The sequence below is a fragment of the Lynx canadensis genome, chromosome A2 (assembly GCF_007474595.2).
Source record: "Lynx canadensis isolate LIC74 chromosome A2, mLynCan4.pri.v2, whole genome shotgun sequence".
Taxonomy (NCBI): domain Eukaryota; kingdom Metazoa; phylum Chordata; class Mammalia; order Carnivora; family Felidae; genus Lynx; species Lynx canadensis.
In genome coordinates, this window is record NC_044304.2 from 166,123,117 (window position 1) to 166,142,629 (window position 19,513).

General features: G+C 52.0%; 1 long non-coding RNA gene across 4 annotated transcripts; it reads right to left on the bottom strand.

Moving 5' to 3' along the window:
- Nucleotides 1-2,261: 2,261 nt before the first annotated feature.
- Nucleotides 2,262-17,168, bottom strand: LOC115509426. Of its 4 annotated transcripts, XR_004343325.1 has the most exons (5): nucleotides 16,875-17,168; nucleotides 4,959-5,080; nucleotides 4,353-4,696; nucleotides 3,694-3,971; nucleotides 2,262-2,766 (listed from the first exon to the last, which is right to left on the bottom strand). It is a non-coding gene; the product is annotated as an uncharacterized LOC115509426 (long non-coding RNA). The 4 variants fall into 4 exon arrangements; XR_003967331.1 differs by lacking the exon at nucleotides 2,262-2,766 and having other exon boundaries at nucleotides 3,140-3,971; nucleotides 17,006-17,166; XR_003967329.1 differs by lacking the exon at nucleotides 2,262-2,766 and having other exon boundaries at nucleotides 3,140-3,971; nucleotides 16,875-17,165.
- Between the last annotated feature and the right edge of the window lie 2,345 nt (nucleotides 17,169-19,513).

Below are 19,513 nucleotides of genomic sequence, written 5' to 3' on the forward strand. Positions count from 1 at the left end.
GTGCCCCGAGACAGAGAGACAGAGGATCCAAGCAGGCTCTGAGCTGTCAGCGCAGAGCCCGACGTGGGGCTCAAACTCACAAACCATGAGGTCATGACCAGAGCCGAAGTCAGACGCTTAACCGACTGAACCACCAGGGCGCCCCGTGGCTGGGATGTTTCTTAAAGGAAATTAATGGATCGAAACCTATGAAGCGTCACCAGGAAGTTTGAGAAACTTTGTTGTCTTTCCCTCCCAGACAGACCGTTTCAAGTTTAAGAGTGTTTTCCACTAGTTTTCTTTCCTCTTCTCAAAGCCAGAATGGGCTTTAAATCCGTGAACACCTGGGGAGCATGGGTGGCTCAGTCGGTTGAGCCTCCGACTCTTGATTTCGGCTCAGATCGTGATCCCAGAGGTGTGGGTTCAAGCCCCGTGTTGGGCTTTGCACTGAGCGTGGAGCCTGCTTGGGACTCTCTCCCTCCGCCTCTCCTCTGCTCATGCTCTCACTCTCCCTAAAAGAAAAAAAAATGTAAATCTGTGGACATCAGTTAGAAATGAAATTACAGAAGCTTATCCTATGCCAACAAACATGTTCTGGAACAGCCAGTTTTTGGAAATCAATCAATATTTTCTTTTCCTCAATCAAGAAGACAGTGTGCATCTTAAAAACATGGGTGGTGCCAAAAAACTCAAAATGGATGAAAGACCTAAATGTGAGACAGGAAACCGTCAAAATCCTAGAGGAGAAAACAGGCAACAACCTCTTTGACCTTGGCCACAGCAACTTTTTATTTGACATGTCTCTGAAGGCAAGGGAATTGAAAGCAAAAATGAACTACTGGGACCTCATCAAGATAAACAGTTTCTGCCCAGTGAAAGAAACAATCAACCAGACTAAAAGGCAACTGACCAAATGGGAGAAGATATTTGCAAATGACATCTCAGATAAAGAGTCACTATCCAAAATCTATAAAGAGCTTACCCCACCCAACACCTGAAAAACAAGTAATCCAGTGAAGAAATGGGCAAAAGACATGAATAGACACTTCTCCAAAGAAGACATCCAGATGGCCAACAGACACATGAAAAAATGCTCAATATCACTCATCCTCAGGGAAAGACAAATCAAAACCACAATGAGATACCACCTCACACCTGTCAGAATGGCTAACATTCACATCTCAGGCAACAGCAGCTGTTGGCGAGGATGTGAAGAAACGGGAACCCTCTTGCACTGTTGGTGGGGATGCAGACTGGTGCAGCTGCTCCGGGAAACTGTGGAGGTTCCTCAAAAAATTAAAAATAGATCTGCCCTATGACCCAGCAATAGCACTGCTAGGAATTTACCCAGGGGATACAGGAGTGCTGCGGCATGGGGGCACTTGTACCCCAATGTTTATAGCAGCAATTTCAACAATAGCCAAATCATGGTAAGAGCCTAAATGTCCATCCACTGACACATGGATAAAGAAGATGTGGTTTCTATATACAACGGAATACTACTTGGCGATGAGAAAGAATGAAATATGGCCATTTGCAGCAACGTGGATGGAACTGGAAGGTATTATGCAAAGTGAAATAAGTCAGTCAGAGAAAGACAGATGTGATATGTTTTCACTCACATGCGGATCCTGAGAAACTTAACAGAAGACCATGGGGGAGGGGAAGGGGAAACATAGTCTCAAACAGAGAGGGAGGGAGGCAAACCACAGGAGACTCTTTTCTTTTTTTTAACGTTTATTTATTTTTGAGACAGGGAGAGACAGAGCATGAACAGGGGAGGGGCAGAGAGAGAGGGAGACACAGAATCTGAAACAGGCTCCAGGCTCTGAGCCGTCAGCACAGAGCCCGACGCGGGGCTCGAACTCACAGACCGTGAGATCATGACCTGAGCCGAAGTCGGACGCTCAACCAACCAAGCCACCCAGGCGCCCCGGGAGACTCTTAAATACAGAGAACAAACCGAGGGTGGATGGGGAGGTGGGGGGGAGAGGAAAACGGGTGATGGGCTTTGAGGAGGGCACCTGTTGGGATGAGCACTGGGTATTGTATGGAAGTGATGAACCACGGGAATCTACCCCCAAAACCAAGAGCACCCTGTATACACTGTATGTTAACCAACTTGACAATGAATTATATATATATTTTTTAATGAAATAAAATAAAACAAAGCGTGAGAATCTATGAAGGAATAAAATAAAATCAAATATAAAATAAAATAAAATAATAAAGCATGGGTGTTGCAGCTGAGTCGCTGGCCTCCAGCACCCCCCCGGAAGTCCCCACCCGCCCCTCCTGAGACCGCCAGTCCCCCCCTGCCTGCAACACATCAGCCTGAATCCAAGCGCCCTGCAAGCAGGTGGCACTGAATTTTGAGGTGTCTGTTCACTAATACATCACTGGGTCTCGTACCCTGGGCCTGAAGGCTGCTGGAAGGGGAAGGACAGAAACTCTGTCCCCCATATTGTGGTCCAGCTGGTCCCACCCAACACGGCGGAGGGAAACCCAAGTCCGAGCTCAGGGCGTGGTGGCCATGAGGCACTGGGACGCTTTGAACCTAACTCGCCTGTGTTACGTACTGTGGGGAACCCCTGATGGTGAAGACGCAAACCCAGCTTGCAGAGGGTTTCCAGTGGTGTTGGATAGCACGTGCACGAGAGCCAGGATGGGTGCTGGGGCATCAGGAGAGCCACAAACCGTCTCCTTCTGAGAGCATCACAGTAGGACCGCTGAGCCGAGCCTTAGACAGCAGGGCAATTCTCCCAGCCTTGGTTTAGAAGCACATGCCTTTCATCAATACAAATCAAATCTTAATTTTTGGCTAGTAATCTATTATAGCACGTAGCAAACTGGACATACCCCTATCCTATTTAATAGCTTGTGAGCATTTCTTTTATTATTCTTAACATGATTCCGCTAAGGGGGCTCATTAAGAGCTGGGGCATATCTGCACCCCTGGATGCCTGACGCAGAGTCTGGCCTAGAGGAGGTGCCCCAACATTTGATTACCTTCGATATATAAGCCTATGCTATGTGAGTCATGAGCTGTCCTGACTTCCCACTTCACAAGGAAATAAATTACAGGCAAGGGTTTTTTTATCCTCTCCCAACTTGGTTTACCCACATCTGAGGGAAAAGAGATTCAGGAAAAAGGCAAAGCTGAGAGCAGACAGCACAATGTGTATTTCTGGACGCACATTTTGATTCAAGAGTTTATGCTTACCAAAATAGCACTCAAGTTCACACGGCAGAAGACGATGGAAAAGAAAATGCGAAGGATTATGATGAGGTTTCTCCTAAAAGGTTGCTACTCGAAGTGTGGTCCCCAGACCAGCAACACCAGCTTTGCCTAGGAACTTGCTAGAATGCAGAACCCAAGCCCACCCAGCCCTGTCCGATGAACCCCTGCAGGTCGACGAGGTCCCCAGGTGACGGGAAGGAACACCGAGGTTTAAACAGCCCCATTTTAAAGGACTTCAACTTACAGACTTGCTACCTTATCTTTTTTATTAGTATTATTATAAAGAGAGAGCATGCACGAACAGAAGAGAGAGGCAGAGGGAGAGAGAGAGAGAGAGAGAGAGAGAGAGAGAGAGAGAGAACAGAAGCTGTGGGTATGCATCCACCCCCAAATGTAGCACCCCGGCCATCACGCAAAAGGGTGACGATGCAGACCCCCTTTCTGCCGCCCACTGGCGTCCCCAAGAAAAGCACCTCTGGGACCAAACTCCTGGAAGCTGTCCTGTCTCCAATTGGATGGTCTCCCAGCTTGGAAAGGACAGCACAGGACCAATCGATAATGCTGAGCCGATGATGCAGTAGATTCAGGTCAGGACCAGAGCGGGCAGGAGAGGTAACGCCTGTGGGACACATGCCAGACGCCCGTCCTCCAGCCCCGACTGGAACCATCCAGCGCCTACGAAGCGGCCACACCGGACGGAGTCAATCTGCTTCGCTGTGTTAGAGGAGCTGTGACTTTGCAGCTACATTCTCTTTGGAGAGAAGGCCGTGTGGACGGTGGGGCTGCAGGAGGCGGGCAGGGAGGCGCCGCGGGGGGCTGGGGAGCGGGGAGCCTGCCCCAGACCCCCCACCCCACCCCGGGGGACCATTCGCACCTTCCCCGGGCACGGGGCCAGACGGAGACGGGCTGTCACGAGAGCCGGGGGCCAGACACACTCGCCTCCCCAAAGGGGCTCACCCATGAGCGCGGGGCCCCTCCGGGGACCCGCGTCTGTTTAACACGCTTCACACAGCCCGTGAGAGGAGAGGGCAGTGGGTGATGCAGCAGAGACCCACCTCCGCGGGCGTCGACCTCCGGACACGAACAACACAGTGTTTACTGCTCAAGCACAAGACGAAAAAGTAATTCTCACCCTATTTAGAATCTTTCAATATGTTAGTGTCGTCTAAAGTCACACGTCTCGTTCCTCGAAGCCATTTCTACCTTCTTTTCTCCTGGTGTTGATGCAGAAATGCTTCCAACATCCCAGGCTAGGAATGGGAGGAGAGAGGGAGGGAGGAGAGAGGGAAGCAGACTCCTGGAGCTGGGAGTCGCCTTGGTGTCACCTCGGGATTTCTTGATCATCTCCAGATGTTTGAGGAAGCCGAAGTTCCGGGAAGACCATGACTTCTTCCAGCTCATGTGATGACTGGCTGAGTCAGAACCGGAACTCAGAACCTCTGAGTCAGAGGCCGAACTGCCCTGACACCACACTGCCTGTAAAATCAAACGCGCGCCTGGGTGGCTCAGCCGGTTAAGCGTCCGACTCTCTGTCTCAGCTCAGCTCATGATCTCGAGGTTCGTGAGTTGGAGCCCCGCCTCGGGCTCTGCACTGACGGCACGGAGCCTGCCTGGGATTCTCTCTCTCCCCCTCTCTCTCTGACCCCCCTCTGCTCTCTCTGTCTCTCAAAATAAATACATTTAAAAAATAAATGAATAAATAATACGATTAAATGCGCATGCACACACATACACGCACCCCCTTAGTCATGGACACGTAGAATGTTCTAGGAAGTAAGAGTAACGCACGAACGATGACTCTTGGATGTGTCCAGTGGAGCAACTGAATACAGATAAGTCTTGGTCTTCCTCTGTCTTGCTCTGTTAAATGGGGAAAGTGAGGAGAACTTTAAATTGTATATATCACCCCATTTCCTCTATAAGAATCTCACATCTAGGCACCCGGGTGGCTCAGTCCATTGAGCATCCGACTCCTGATTTCAGCTCAGTTTGTGATCAAGGGTTGTGGGATCATGCCCTGCGTCGGGCTCCATGCTGAGTGTGGAAACTGAGATTCTCTCCCCCACCCATCTCTCTCTCTCTCTCTCTAGAGAGAGAGAGAGAGAGATGGGGGGGCGGGTAGAGAAATCTATGGAAGTAGCAATATTTTAAATAAACAAGCACACTGCATAAGCCGTCATACGACTTTCACTCTCCAAAATAGCATCGAGAGCCTAGAGCTGGTGGTTACAGAACAGTTATGCCGCGTCCCAGGGCGCGACACTCCTGAAACCGTCTAAGACAGTGGCCCCCGCACAGACCCCCAACTGGCCAGGCGAGGGCGGGGATCGTCAGCAACAAAATCAAGCTGTAATAATGTTCTATGAACATGATTTCTTATCGTCGGTCTTACGTATTGAACACCAGGCAAGCACGTGACAAACACAGTCACGAAACGTTGCGTCACTCCACACCAAGAGTTGAAAATTCGGGCTGGCACCATAAACAAGCACCCTGAACTTCTCAGTGTGCCCAAGTAGAGGGCGAGTGGTTGAGTGTGCCAGTAACTGGATGTCCGTTCCCAGGTTACTGCAAGGTACTGCCGGGTCTGTGGCCAACATCGCCGGGGTCATGCGAGGAATGCACGGTCTTGGGCCCCACCCCAGACCCAGGCATCAGAATCTGCACTGTAGCGGGATCCCCTGGGAATCTGCATTCACGTTAAAGCTTGACAGGGAAGGCATTAGATGGGACTTGATAGATATTTGGTGAAAATCTTGTATTTCCTACTCTTTTGCCTTTTCAATGCCACAAGAAAGCAACTGCTGTCAAAAGATGTATATTATCCACAACGGCAATATGAAGCAATTATTAAATGCTTTCTGTATGCATGGCATCGGAGTAGGTTGTTTTTTTTTTTTTTTTTTTTGAGAGGACCTCATTTTATCCCTCCTATGTAGACTGATTGAAATGAACATAACTGGCCGCATGTTCACGCCTGGGAAGGAAATCGTGAAACGTTTCTGGAAGAAGCCTTCACCACATTTCTTTATATTAAAGGGGATTTGAAGCAGAGGAGCCAGCAGAAAGGGAGATTTTTAAAAAAAAATTTTTTTTTAACATTTATTTATTTTTGAGACAGAGAGAGACAGAGCATGAACGGGGGGAGGGCCAGAGAGAGAGGGAGACACAGAATCCGAAGCAGGCTCCAGGCTCTGAGCTGTCAGCACAGAGCCTGATGCGGGGCTCGAACTCACGGACCGTGAGATCGTGACCTGAGCGAAGTCGGACGCTCAACCGACTGAGCCACCCAGGCGCCCCAGGGAGATTTTGAAGGTACAAGTGAAAAAGAGGGTACTGGAGGAATGAGGTGTCTCAAGGAGAGAGAGAGTTTCCACAGCTCCCACCCCAACTCTCAAGTGCGGAGAAACGCTGAGTGGGGAAGTAGGAAAACAGAGGCAAGTAGAGTCAACTACTGCGGTTAATTCGGCAGAGGCGGGGGCGGGACAGGTGGGCGCAGTGGGAGTCCCCCGCCCCCCTCAACCCCCCTCCCCACAGTGGGGGCTGAGCTGTCCTGAGAGCAGGAGTCTGGAGAAGACCCTTGACAGAGAGGTGCTTCCGGAAGATTCAAATCTGCTCCGCGTTGCAAGGACTCAAACCAGACCTGCCTTCTCTGCCTGGAGGGGTTGTGCCCTCTCACGGGAAGCCCATCTACCATATTTCTTCTCGAGACAACTGTCCTCTCCCTCTGCTGCATCATGAACAGCTTTCCTAGAAGCTGGCCTATTGTTCTCATGCCTCTGATGCCTCTATTCTGACGCCATCGGCTGGTACTCGCTGGGTTTTGTGTTAGGCATAACTTCTACAACGGGAACCGTATCCTCACACCTTGCTAATGCATCAAAGGCGTGTGTATGCCTGGCTTCAGATCAAAATTTGTTACCTGTGTTTATTTACAAACCTGCATGTTCACAGTGGAAAGAAAAATTATCGAGGTCAAAAGTGATTCTCAAAAGTGTGATTGCTGCCCTCCAATTTTGTTTGCCTGAATACCTTTAATGCATCAGACCATCAGCCCTCTTGTACACTTGTGAGTGTTCATTTGGGGCGCCTGGGTGGCTCAGTCGGTCAAGCATCCGACTTCAGGCTCAGGTCATGATCTTGCCGTTCGTGGGTTCGAGCCCCGTGTCAGGTTCTGTGCTGACAGCTCAGAGCCTGGAGCCTGCTTCGGATTCTGTGTCTCCTTCTCTACCCCTCCCCTGCTCACTCTCTCTCTCTGTCTCTCTCAAAAATAAATAAACATTAAAAAAAATTTTTTTTAAAAGAGTGTTCATTTAAAAAAATCAGTAAAAAACCTCTTTTCCATTATTTTCAAGTTCTTATAATATTAAAATTAATAAATTTCCCTGGGATTTTGTTGTTAATAGTAATAAATCCACCATGGAGGAGTACAAAAATTATTACCCCAAAAATACAAAACCCCTAATTCAAAGGGGTACATGCACCCCAATGTTAATAGCAGCATTGTTTACAAGAGCGAAACTATAGAAACAGCCCGAGTGTCCACTGACTCATGAATGGATTAAGAAGATGTGGTATAGGGGTGCCTGGGCGGCTCAGTCGGTTAAGCATCCAACACTTGATTTCAGCTCAGGTCATGACCTCACAATTTGTGGTATCGGGCCCCACTTTGGGCTCTGTGTTGAGCATGGAGGCTACTTGGGATTCTCTCTCTTCCCTCTCTCTCTGCTCCTCCCCTGCTTGTACTCTCTCTCTCTCTCTTTCTCAAAATAAATAAATAAACTTAAAAAAATAAAGAATTAAAAAATTAAAAATAAAATGGAATGCTAAAAATCAAGCAACTCTAAAGACAAGAAAGGAAGAAGAGAGGAACAATACCAGCTAAAAAAATTAAGAAAAAGAAACACACGGCAAATAGCAAAATGATAGATCACAAGTCGTATCAATAATTACAATAAATATAGAGGATTAAACTCCCCAAAGAAAAGGCAGAGACCTGCAGAGTGGATTTTAAAAAGGGAGACCCAATGATAAGCTGGGTACAAAAGATGTGTTTTAAATGTGAACACACAGATAGGCTGGAAACAAAAAGGTGGAGAAGGCCCAGACACGATGGGTAAGGCCACAGTCCCTGTACTGACATCATCTCAAAGATGCGGAGGGAGCAGAGAATCACCAGAAAAAGGGGAACATTTCATAATAATAAGAGTCTATTTATCATCAAGCTGTAACAATCATAAAGGCATATGCACCTAATAACAGAGCTTCAAAATACACACGGCAGGGCATAGGACAGAAGACACTTTTCTCGACTCACACCACACACCCTGCAGTTGGCGTGCAAACACACAGCCCCTGCACACATCCTGTACTTAATTGCCCCAAATCAGGAGAAAAACCAGAGATCCTGAGCAGATCAGGCAAACTCAGAAAATCAGAGGAAGCTTTCCATCTCACTGTTCTCACCAGATGCAAAACCTTGCAGGGATCTTAGCCATGCACATTTGGTTGCAAAACATTTTATTGTTTTTTGCTGCTGAGTGGGTCACGTGAGTAAACTGACACCGAGCCCAGGCATAGCCCAGGTCACTCTGAAGGCAGTCCTGTCTCCTTTAGAGGTCGGGGTCATCTGCGGTGAGGTCACAGGGCACCCACACACCCAAATACCTAGTGGCTCTGTTTTCAGTGGGTGTTGCCCTGGGTGTGGGGAAGGGGGAGGCTTATCTCTTTTCTCAACTCTTAATATGTAGAAATTTTACATCCCAATACCTTACAGCAAGAAGGAAATTAGTCCAATACTTAATAATAATTAATAAATTACAATTCATGAAATTCTACTTCTTGCAAAAAGGGAAAAGAATTCCATTAGCTAGATACAATTGTTTGTCATACCGCAAAACTGCATACAGAGCAACAGAAGCTAAATCTTGCACTGATGAAACACAGCTATCCCGTTCATTAATGAACTTGATACACTGTTTTGTCTTCAAAGTGCCAGTAAATATTTCAGATTATAAGCAATTTAAGGGTTTCTTGTGCAACCACAGATTTAAGCTCAGCTCTGATTTAAAACAAAAAAAAATAGGGAAACAGGAAGTGATTGTGAATGAAAAGCAGAACAGGAGCCACGTGACCCATGAGGCACAGAAGATGAACTTCAAAAGACAGTACTGAAGTTTCTCCTAAGGCAGAAGAAGAAAGATGTGCGTACGTATTTAGCTATGAAGGCATTTGTTGAAGCTTTGTTTCTGATGATGAAAACTAGGAGGCTATCTGTGAGTGTCCACTGATAGGATAGGCTAAGAAATTTGTCACACGCACACACACACACACACACACACACACACACACACACCATGTAGCCAGTAAACATCGCGGTGGCCAAATGTTTCTTACCCCAGGTTGATGTTTACCCTGGATTATCGAACCGTCAGGGGCAAGAGGAAAGTGACAAGGCAACAAAGTATTAGGTACAGTACAATCCTAATGATACTTGTCCACAGGTTGACAAGTGTAATTACACGGGTAAAAGATCTGGTCGTGTGCACATACCATGATCATCTCCGAGTCTGGGAACCATAGGTCATTTTTATTTTCTTGTTTTTGCTTCTTCTGACTTGCCTACGTGACCTTCTGGTTACAGTTGGGTCTGCCTGAGATCCCTGCTTTCAACCAAGCGGTACTCTGAAGGGTTGAATTGTGTCCCCCAGAGGATGTGTTCAAGTCCTAACCCCCGGGACCCGTGAACGCGACCTTCTCTGGAAATAGGGTTGTTGCAGGTGGAATTAATAAAGACAAAGTCCTGGGGCACGCGGGTGGGTCCGTCGGTGGAGTGTCCGACTCTTGATAACGGCTCAGGTCGCGATCTCATGGTTCGTGAGTTCCAGCCCCAGGTCGGGCTCTGCGCTGACAGCACAAAGCCTGCTGGGATTCTCTCTTTCTCTCCCTCCCTGTCTCTCTGCCCTCCCCTGCTCACGTGCTCTCTCTCCCTTAAAATAAATGAATAGTGGGGTGGCTCAGTCGGTTGAGCTTCCGACTTCGGCTCAGGCCACGATCACATGGTCTGTAAGTTCGAGCGCCACGCCGGGCTCTGTGCTGACAGCTCGGAGCCCGGAGCCTGCTTCCGATTCTGTGTGTCCCTCTCTCTCTGACCCTCCCCTGTCCATGCTCTGTCTCTCTCTGTCTCAAAAATAAACATTAAAAAAAAAAAACAAAAAACTAAAATAAATAAATAAATAAATAAACCTAAAAAGAAATAAAATAAATATGAGGTCCTGCTGGAGTGGGACCCGTGTGTTATGAGAAGAGGGGAGAAACATGGAAAGAACACACGAGACAGGAGACGGGCATGTGACGACCGGGACAGAGACTGGAGGGAGGGGACTGCGAGAGGTGGCTGGCCAGAACCTAGACAGGCAAGGACGGATTCTCCACTAAAAGTCTTTGGAGCTAGCGTGGCCCCACTGGTACCTTGATTTCTATCAGTTCTACTCTCCACAATCCCATCGTACCTAATACCAGCGCAGTAACAAGAGAAATGCGGCTTTTATCAGGCCCAGAGTTTTCCCAATATCCGTGGATGGCTCAGATTCAGTGCGTCCTAAGCCCCTCACTCACGGTGACGGCCCCTAGGGATACTCAATGCAGTGGCTGCGTCGCCCGGCTCTCCAGGGAAGCCCGCACTCCCACGGCAGCGGCAACGCCACTAGGCCCTGGGGGCATTTTCAGGACCTTCGGTGTCTTTCCGATAACCTCGTGAATGGCCACCGAGCTTGCTGTCCTCAGAAATTTCTGGAAGCTTCTTGCTGGGAGAAGCACAAGAGGAGGTAACAGTGATTCCACCAGGCCCGAGTGGGAGATCGAACTCCCCCGGATTGTTAAGGAAAGACTTGGTGAGGACTACTTAGGGAGGAGCCAGGGGGAAGGGAACAAACCAGGCACAGCCGGGTGTCTACAGACGAACCAAGGGGAAGGTCATGCCCACCGTGGGGTCGATGCAGCTGGGAGGGGGGCTGGAGGGGCCTCCGGAGGGCAAGCCCTCCTCCCCAAAGCAGTCTCCCACAGCGGGCACAGGACACGCAGCGGCCAGGCGGTGGCCGGGCAGGGCAGAGATGGGTCCAGGGGGCAGAGGATGACGACGACCCCAGAGGAATCTTCCTGAAAGAGCCCAACCTAGCAGACGACCCGAGGGAGCCGCGGAAACCCCAGGTCATCCAAGAACGTTCTTGTCACACAGCTCGTGCCTTTTAGCAACTGTGACTATTCAGTGTGCAGAGATAAGTGACACTAGAAGTCAAGTGTGGGGAGCGCGTGGGGGAAAGGACAGTGAATATTCAGAAAAGACACTTGAAAGAGAGAAAGAAGCCTGACAAAGGCCTTCTGTCATCTCTGACGCTCTGCGGTCCCCGGCTGCGGAGGACACGGACGGCATGGCACCAGGCGACAGGCCCCTCTTCCTCCCGGGTCTCTCTCTTCTCTGCTTTGGCTCGCCAGCCCGGGGCCGCGGGACACAGGCCCGACGTGACCACGCGCACACGGGAGAACCAGGCCACGGTCATTTCTACCTCTTTCCGTCTTTCCTCTCACAGTTTTTTTGTTTGTTTGTTTGTTTTTTAATTTTTTTTTTTTTAGTGTTTATTTATTTGAGAGAGAGAGAGAGAGTGACAGAACATGAGCAGGGGAGGGGCAGAGAGAGAGAGGGAGACACAGAATCCGAAGCAGGCTCCAGGCTCCGAGCTGTCAGCACAGAGCCCGACGCGGGGCTCGAACCCACAGACCGTGAGATCGTGACCTGAGCCGAAGTCGGACGCCCAACCGACTGAGCCACCCAGGCGCCCCTCTCTCACAGTTTTTAGTTGGGGCAAATTCCACAAAACATGCAATTTACCACCTTAACCGTTTTAAGGACGCCATTGTGCGGTTATCTGTACACTCACTTGTTGTATAACCACCGCCACCGCCCATCTCCAGAACTTTCCGTCACCCCGGATTGTAACTCTGTCCCCGTTCAACACTAACCCCCGTCCCCCTCCCCCCACCCCCATTGCCCACCCTTCTGCTTTCTGTCCCTGTGAACTCGGTGCCTCTAGGGACCTGTGACGGAGTGATGTGCTCAGTGCTAGTCTCTCTGAAACTGGCTTCTGTCGTGCACAGTGCCCTCGAAGTCCACCCACGCTGTCCCGGTGGACGCGTTTCGTTCTCGTTTGTGGCCAAGTGATACCGCTCTGCGTGCACACGCCACCATCTCTTTGCCCGTCAGCCGTCTCTGAGGGGCTCTGGGCACCTGTGCCCTCGGGCAAATGCCGGGTCTGGGATCCCAGCCCTCTGCCCTCTCTCTGCTGCCATCACGCACTTTGTCCCTTAGGGTCCTGTCCCCGGGTCCCTCCACCCCACCCCAAGCCTGGTTGCCAAACAGCAGTGGTTTCCTCTCCCTCCCTGTCTCCTGTCAACCTTGAACAAGGGCACACAACGAATGCCCCTTTTTCGTCTCGAAAGTTTTGTTGCCAACAACCGCAGGGAAGCTGACAAGGGATAAAAACCAACAAACCAGGGGAAGTGACAAACATCCCCCAGTCCTGCAGGAGCCACTGGCCCCAGCCTACAGCCCTCGGCTCCCTTCCGAAGGTCCTTCCAGCCAGGTCCAGCCAGGGCTTTCCACCTTCTGTTCTGAGAACTGGCTTCTCTGTCCCCACCCCCGTCTCCTGGGCTCAGCCAAGTACAAGACACGATGAGCTGCTTGATAAGCTGTTTCTCCCTGACAGGTCCCGGGCCTGAAGGGCCACGCAGGGGGGACGTGGGCTCTGTGCTCGGTCAGACTCTCCAGGCCACAGGGCCCATCCCAACGGGGCTCAGCCCCTGCCAGCAAGGCACCCTTCGTCCCAGGGACTGAGGGGACAGAAGGCACGGCCAGCCACCACTCTCTACCCCAGAGCCCCCAGATCAAAGCCCCCTCCCATCCTACCAACTCAAGCCACCGTCACTCTGTGGCCCGCTTCCCCACCGAAGCCCAGAGCTGGCCTAGAGGCCGTCTTAACAGAGATACGGCTTACGCTCTATGTAATTCTAACAAAATCTTTATAATTCTCTATGAGGAAGGGGAAGTGACCATGAAAATATTTTCTTGCATGCACAGCCTTGTTGTCTATCAGGGAGAAGTATGAAAAAAAACAAAACAAAAAAACTAGGGCGCCCGGGTGCCTCAGTCGGTTGAACGTCCGACTCTTAATTTCAGCTCAGGTCTAGATCCCAGGGTCATGGGCTGGGGTCCCACACTGGGCTCCGTGCTGAGCACAGAGCCTGCTTGGGATATTCGCTCTCTTTCTCTCTCTTTCTCTTTGCCCTTCTCCCTTGCTCTCTCTCTCTCAAAATAAAATAAAATAAAATAAGACAAAATAAAACAGCTTGAGCTCGAACGTGAACCCCTCATGTGTATTAGGGGTAAACAGAACCGCTATATAGGAGTCCAAAAACAAGGTGACTCAGACGGGAGCTGAGCCCTGTCTCCCCCAGCCACCTGGAGGTGAGTGGGTTGACTTCCCGGGTCACCCCAGGGCCCTACGGCCCTGTATCACCTTGCCCGCATAGTAGAAGCTGGCTCACTTCTCTATGTTCCCAGCTGCAGGAACAAAGAGAATCCAGGAAACCGGTTTGTGTTTAGAGACACGGGCCGGGAGTTGCCCGTGGCACGTCCGTGCACATCCTATCAGCCCAAGTTCAGGCATGGGACCACACCTTGCTGGAAGGGAGCCTGAGAACTGCGGTCTCTACCTGGTGGCCAGGCAGCCAGCCAAGGTTCAGGCGCTCTGTTAGGTTTCTCTGCCTTACGCGTGTTACGACATACACAAGATATCAGCACAGCGATGCCCGTGTAATTCATAAACACACCAATATACTTGGGCGTGTAAGCTAAGATCGGCTCAGCCAAAAGGAACACACGACCGAACAAGGTTTGGAGACACGAACCCACAGGATAAAGGCCAAGCTTCTCAGCCTGTCCCTCCCGCAGGACGTGGCCCAGCTCATCTCTCCCAAATTCTCCAGGCTCGCTCCCAGCACGCTCAGCCCTGCCCGGAAAGTTCTGGCACGTAGCACCACCGTGCATTATTCCATCTGCCTCCTGCCGTGTTTCCGCTTCTCCTCAGCACAGACTCGTCCTTCCAGACCCAGTGCAAACATCCCACCTCCTGAGGAGCTTTTTCTCATCGTCGCACCTCTGTTCCCTAGCATTCTGCGTGAAACTCCATGAGAAAGCCTGCCGCGGTGCCTGGAAACTCTGTCCTCCCCTCGGGCACGGGGAGCAACAGCCTCTACCCTTCTGTTCCCATTCCAACCCCAGAGCCTGTGTCACCTTCCACGGCAACGGGCCTTTGCACATGTCATTAAGGATCTTGGAGGTCTCGAGAGCGGGCGATTGTCCGGTGGGTCCTATGTGGGTGCGAGGGTCCCGAGACGTGACTGAGGCCGGGGGAGCAGAGTCAGACAAGGAGACGTAAGGCGGGAGGCAGAGGCTGGACTGACACTTGGAAGGGGCGGAGAGCCAAGAACAGTAGGTGGTCTCCAGAAGTGGGAAAGGCAGGGAAATGGATTCTCCCGTGGAGCTTCCGGAAGGAGCCGCACGCAGGGACACCTTGATTTCCACTCACTGACACTCATTTCCCACGTCCGACCTCCAGAACGCTAAGATAACACATCTCTGTAATTTGAAGCCACTAAGTTGGGGACAACCTGCCACCGCGGCCCCTGGGAAACTCACACAATGCCGTTCTCTCCTGTGGGTTCCTCCAGGTCACATGCAGGGGCTGAGTCCCCAGTGTGCCCAGCACGGCATATACAGCAGAGGCCCCGAGAGGGGTTGTGAATGACAGCGGTGGGGGGCGGGGGGGGGAAGGGGAGGGGGCTGGAGGTGGAGGGGCAGGTCGAGGGGTCGGGGGAGCAGCCGCTCGCGACTCGGAAGGACCTGGGTTTGAACCCCGCTCTGCCACTCACAGTGCGCGGTAGCTCTGAGCAAGTTTCTTTCGGGACCCCGTTGCTTCACTTGACGTCCCCGATGACGGTCTGGCAGGTGTGTGCGAGGACCAAACAACAGAGGTGATGTCGGGCGTTTGCATTTTGGACGGTAACCAAGGAAAACAGAAAACAGGGCCGTGAGGCACGACGGATGAGCTCGCGAGCTCGCACACGCCCCGCACACGCCTCCGCCCCCGCCACCCGGCTGTGCTTCCTCCTCCGGACCGTCCCCCGCGGGAATCCCACCCGTGCCAGCCCGCTCCCCCGGGACCCCTGCCCTGTAGCCACCCCCCCACCCCGAGTGGGGGTGCCTCCCCTCCTGCCAGCCCCCTGCAGCTGGGAAAGCCCCGCACGGGGGGGGGGGGGGGGGGAGGGGACTCAGCAGAGACCTCCAACCCCTCCCAGGCCCGCCGGCCAGGACGGAGCCCACGGTCAAAGTGTGGGCACGCTCGCGCCTCCACAGCCTCTGGGGGCAGGACTGTCCTTGCCCCTCCTGCTCCTGGCAGCCCTCGGCCTCCCCGGGGCTGGGAGCCGCATCCCTGTGACCTCCGCCTCTGCGGCTTCGTGGCCTTCTCCCGTGTCTCCTCTGTGGCTCCCCTCTCCTTCTAAGGACATCGGACCTGTCGGATTAAGAGCCAAACCTACTCCAGTAGGTCCGAGGTGAGCTCATCTTGACCAGTCACCTGCACAAGGACCAAATTTCCAAACAAGGGTGTATTCTGTGGTCCCGGAAGGGACAGGATGCGGGGGGACGCTAGCCAGCCCGGCGCGCCGGTGTGCCACGGGTGTGCCACGGGTGTGCCACGGCCGTGTCCCGCCCTCCCGCGCAACTGCCTTCGCTCCCCAGGACCCCAGGCCCCCCACCTTCACGTGGCAGGTGTGCCACTGGCTTAAGCAACTTCGTCCTCCACAAACATGACCCATCCGAACCCCGGCCTCTCTGCGCCCCGGCCTCGCCGGCCCCAGTGACTCACCCCACACCACCGCAGCCACCCAATCCTGGGGCCCCGGCACAGACGTTGTCATCGTCTGCAGCTGCTGTCTCCCTCTGAAACCACGCATTCATAAAGCTTCCCGTGGCCTCTTCCACGCCAGGTGCCACCTCCAGTAACAAATTTGTGACTGCTTGGTTTCCATCAGTGGGCGGAACGATGACCCCGCCGGGGTGGAGCCGACCTCCAGGAGAGGCGCCCCCCCCCCCCGGCCCCCGGCCCTACTTCCTTCCGCCCTGCTTGGGCCCCAGGGCCCCCTTCAACCACTAGTCAGGGTCCGGGACTTCCTTGCCACTTTGTCCCAGAAGAGGCCAGTTCTAGATGCCTCAGAGGGCGGGCCTTCTCTTCCCCGCCGGCCCAGGGTGTGGCTCACAATAGTCACACTGCCCCGAGGCCCCTGCGGGATCCCGGCAGAAACCTCAGCCAGGCCGTCCACACTGAAACCCAGACTGCAGTCTCTTCGAACCAGCCCCTCCCTCCCTTGAACCACTCCTCCTCCTCCTCCTCCTCCTCCTCCTCCTCCTCCTCCTCGGGCAAAAACCGGAACTGCCTGAGGGCGACGCCCTGCAGCCCACCCCCCACGCCCACAGCCCACCCAGGACTCCAGTCCTTTCTACCCTACAGGTGGCCTCTGGGTAATTACAGGAAATGCCTACCCAGCCTCCGCAGGACTCTTCCCCCACGTCCTTCCCCTTTATCCGTCTCTCTGCTGGAACCTTCCAGCAGCATTTAAATTTGCTCCCGGCTTCCCCATTTTTGAAACAGAAGAAAGCTCCCTCCGCCTCACGTTCTTGTGCGGCTCCCAGTCTCTTGCCGTCTTGTCTACACTTGCTGCGTCACCTTCCTGGGCTCCAGCTCGCCTCGGGGTTCCCAGCGGCCCCACATCGCCGCACACTTCCGTGGGGCAGTCAGGAGTGGCCTGCCTTCTTTGCCACGGCCGGCCCTCCTTCCTGGAGCTCACGTCCCCGGACTTCTGGAGCTCATATCTTCTTCCCGCCCCTTTGGACCTTCCACCCCCACACGCTTTGCCGCCTCTTTTCCTCCTCTCCCTTCCCAGGGCGGTCGGAGGCTCATTTGGTTTCTCATCCTACACACTCTGCCTTGGTCCCTCGTCCAATGGCTTCGGCCGCCCTACGGATGGTCTCTGATGGATGCGCCCATAACCTGCCGCAGCCAAGAAGGTGGTCTGGGAAGGACGGAAGCATCCTTCTCTATCCTTCGAGGTCTTGCCCCTGGAGTAATAATTAAATTTATGTGAGACAGATCGACAGGACAGAAAACCAGCGTTTTATTACGTGCTCGCAGTGGCCCGCGAATGAAATTGAGACCCAGAGAAATGACCGAGGCGGGCAGTTTTTCTGCTTTTTAGACAAAGAGAGAACGGATCCGTGAGGAATTGACGAGACCAGAAAAGCTTAACTTTGGGAGCTTCCGGTGGTAGTGAGGGATTCTAAACAGATCTGGGCTGGGGAGTAAATTAGTAGAAAGTAACAAGGGTTGTCTATACAGCCTTCTCGGCCCTAAATCTCCCATCGCTGGTCATAAGGGTGCCTCTTCACCTCCTGGGACAGGGAGGGCACCTTTCACATGGGAGATTTGTTTCCCGCTTGCGGGGGGACAAAGGAGGGTCTGAGTGACCTTCCCGCACAGGCAGGGGCACCGGGGCGCGGAGTATTAGAACAAGGAGAGCAGAGGGGTGAACAACGCTGGAGCAAACCTGGGCCCGCTGGAGACAGGAGCAGAGAGCGAACAGCCACACTTCTTCCCCCACAGGACCGGTCCCGCAGAGCAGAGGACGCCCGTGTGGCCCCTGGATGTGTGTACTCGCTTCTTTCCCCCACTCTTGCGGGGGTGACACTCACCAATAAAGTCTTAGCGCGCAAGCCAAGATGTTCCTCGACATCCAAGAACACGGTCCTGCTCTCGGAATCGGGACCGAACCCCTTCACACCCCCTGGGATAATGAGACTCAAACAGGCGAGTAGTGACAGGTGTTGATAAGGATGTGCAGAACGGGGTGGGGTGCCCGGTGGCTCAGGCGGTGAAGCGTCCGGCTTCGTCTCGGCTCATGATCTCACAGTCTATGAGTTCGAGCCCCGCGTCGGGCTCTGTGTTGACGGCTCAGAGCCTGGAGCCTGCTTCATATTGTCTGTCTCCCCTTCTCTCTGCCCCTCCCCTGCTCGCGTTCTCTCAAAAAATAAAATAAAATGTCAAAAAAAATTTTTTTTAATAAATAAATAAAATGAATGGAAAGGATGTGCAGAAATCAGAACCCTCATACTCTGGCGGGAATGTGAACTGGGCAGCTGCTTTGGAAAAGAGTCTAGCAGTTCCGCTAATGATTAAAGACAGGGCCACCACTGGACGCAGCACCTGCACTGCGGGCAGCCTCACCTGGGACAAGGGAAGCGTGCCCCCCCCCGCCCCCCACAGAGACGGTCACGCCCATGGTCGCAGGGGCATTGTTCATCAGAGCCTCAAAGTGAAAACAACGCAATTATCCATCAATTGGCAAATGGATAAACAAAACGGGCATTTCCTCATAACAGGATATTATTCAGCCATAAAAAGGAGTAAAGTACTAACACACGATACAGCATGGGTGAACCTTGAAACATTATGCTGAGTACAAGAAACCAGCCCCCCAAGACCACATGTTATATAATCCCATTCAAATAAACTTCCAGAACAGGAAAAGCTATAGATAGAGACGGAAAGCACATTACTGGTTGCCGAGGGCTGAGGAGAGGAGGCTGGGAGGTGGGGAGGAGGGGTGTAGCGGAGATGTGAGCTACAGCCTGAGTTTCTTTTCGGGTCGAGGAAAATGTTCTAGAATTGACGGTGGTGATGGTCGCACAGATCCGTGAATACAATAAAAGCCTTCGGATTGTGCACTTCACATGGGTACATTGCGTGGTTCGTGAATTATATCTTAATAAAGCTGTATAAAAATGATAACACAGTCTACACTGATCGACTCTGAAAGATGTTCATTATCTCCAAAGTTCTGGTTCCATTATATGCGAAGTGTGATCTTACTCATGTTTGTTTTTTTTTTGAAACACACACACACACACACACACACACACACACACATTTATGCATAGAGAAAAAAATGTGGAAATTCACACCCCCAAATGTTACATTATGTTTAGTCACTGGGATTATGAGGTTTTTAAATATATTCTTGCATACTTTCTGAATGTTTTGCAGGGAGCATGTGATATTTTTCCATTAAAAATAATATACTTAGTCATCTACCCTATTTTTTAAGAGTATTTATTATAAATGGTTA